Consider the following 2,472-nt stretch of genomic DNA (forward strand, 5'->3'; position numbering starts at 1 on the left):
ATTATTCTTGTGCTGAATTTCTGGGATGTTGACTATTACATGTCTCGGTGTGTTTTTCATTGGGTTGAGGTTACTTGGCATTCTCTATGCTTCAGTTACCTGAATGTCAGATTGTTTCCTCATATTTGGAAAGTTCTGCTATTATTTCTGCCCATATTTTTTAATGTCATTTGTATTGTCTCCTACTTTCTCGTTGATGCCTATTAGTCTCACATTGTTCATCCTTGCATCATCTTGCAGGTGATGGATTATTCTTTTCTGCATCCTCGTTGTTTTTAAGAGATCCTTTCTTACCTTTTCACTACCTGCATCAGCGTCTTCAAGGTCTGAAACTCTGTCTTCATTTTCACTTAAACGGTTTTGCAAGCTTGTGATTGAGATTTTAATTTCCTCTATATCTCTTTGACTCTGCTTCATGCAATCAATTTCTTTTCTGTATTGTTCATTCAAGGAATACTTCATTTTTCTAGTGTCCTCTATTTTTTGTTATCAATATCTCATTAGAAGCAGTTATACATTCTTTCACTGCAGTGTTTTTTTTTCAGATTGGGTTTCCTCCCTATGTTTCTGTAGTTGCTTCTTTACTTCATATGCTATGAGTTCTGAGAATTCTTTTTTATTTCAGAAAAGAATTGCGCTCTGATTTCCTCTACAACTTTCTGCTGTTGTTTATTTACTATCGATGCTATTAATTTATGCATTTGAGCCAAGTTAGAGTCCTCTACACTTGTTCTGGGTGGGCATTGGGTTTCCTCCATATGTTTCTGCATTTGATTCTTTACTGCAGATGTTATTAATTCAGGGATTTCTTTTTTTATTTCCAATCTGAGTTCCTGTTTACCTTTCTGCAGCTGTTTCTTTTCTTTAGAAGCCATTGATTCATTGCTTTCAGCTGTGTGATTCCCAATTTGCTCTGTGTTAGTGTCCTCTGCACTTGTTATGGGTGGGCTTGGGTTCTGAGGTTGCATTTTGTTCCTTCTTGTCATTTTGTGTAGCACTGTCTTCTGACCTTTGTTGTATATCTTTGTTGCAGTTATAACCTTTGCAGTAACTGAAGTTCAGGTGCAGATCTACAATGTTTGGATTTATCCAGCTGTGCTTGGCTTAAGTCTGGCTGCTGTGCTCAGCTCCTTCCCGCTGCTGCCCTTGGGGGTGAACATGTTGTGCCCCTCTGGCAATATTTTCTGCTCCTGGACTAGCTGGGTGGTTTTAGCCTCTACCACTCTGCAGAGATTGCAGCTGCAGTGTTTCACTCCAGGCCTGTATGCCAGCCCTGAGCTGAGCCTGGAGTTGACAAAGTGGAGTAGGTGCAAGAGGCAGCTCTCCCACACACTCACAGGGCCTGGGCAAGGACTGGATCTGGGGGTTCCCAGAATGTGGCAGAAATTCCTACCTTGTGTAGAGGGTGTGTGTGGGTACTACGGATTGATGTGGGGTATCCCAAGCGGGTGGAAGAGACTTTTACCCACACTGCACCTGGGCTGGAACCAGTGTTAAGTCCCTCTGGGGCAGGTTAGCAGAAAGCTCTCCCACACACTCACTGGGCCTAGGCTAGGACTGGGTCTGGGGGTTCCGGAATGCTGTAGAAATTCTTACTCAACGGGAGGGGTAGGGGAGGTGCTATGGAGTGGTGGGGGTCATCCCAAGGGGGTGGAAGAGGGTCTCAGCCACGCTGTGTTGGGCTGGGACCAGTGTTAGGTCCCTCCAGCACAGGGTTGCTGGAAGCTCTTCCACACACTCACCAGGCCTGGGTTAGGACTGGGTCTACTACTCCTTTAAATATAGTTCTGCAGTATTAGCTGAGCAAATAGACAAGAGATAGAAATGAAATGAATAAGTAGAGGAAGAATTTAAATTATTTTTATTTGCAGATGACATGATGTTGTTCTTAGAAGACCCCATAAATTCCAGGAAAAGATTTAAAATTTAATAACTAAATTCAATAGCATAATCAGCTACAAAATCAACCCTCAAAATTCAATAGCATTCCTCTATATAAAAAACAATCTCACTGACAGAGAAATTAGCAAAATCACACCCTTGACAATCACATCCAAAAATGAAATAATTGGAAATCATCCTAATAAAGGAAGTTACATTCTAAATACTGAAAGTTACAGTACTCTGAAAAAATAATTGAAGAGGATATAAAAATAAAGATATTTCCCTTGCTCATAAATAGAAAGAACCAACCTAATGAAATTGGTCACACTTCCAAAGCTGTTATACTGATTTAATGCGATCCCAATGAAAATACGAGTAGCATACCTCACAGAACTAGAGAAAGCATTCCTAAAATTCATCTGCTACCATAAGAGACTTAAAATAACACAGGCAACTTTGCACAACAAAAGCAAGTCTGGAATCATCACAATCCCTGACTTAAAGCCATACTTTAAAACTACCATGATAAAATCAGCATGGAAGGAGAAGGAGGAGGAGGAAGAGGAGGAGGAAGAAGAGGAGGAGAAG

The sequence above is a fragment of the Octodon degus genome, unplaced genomic scaffold, assembly GCF_000260255.1.
Source record: "Octodon degus isolate 3935 unplaced genomic scaffold, OctDeg1.0 scaffold00003, whole genome shotgun sequence".
In the NCBI taxonomy this organism is placed as follows: Eukaryota; Metazoa; Chordata; class Mammalia; order Rodentia; family Octodontidae; genus Octodon; species Octodon degus.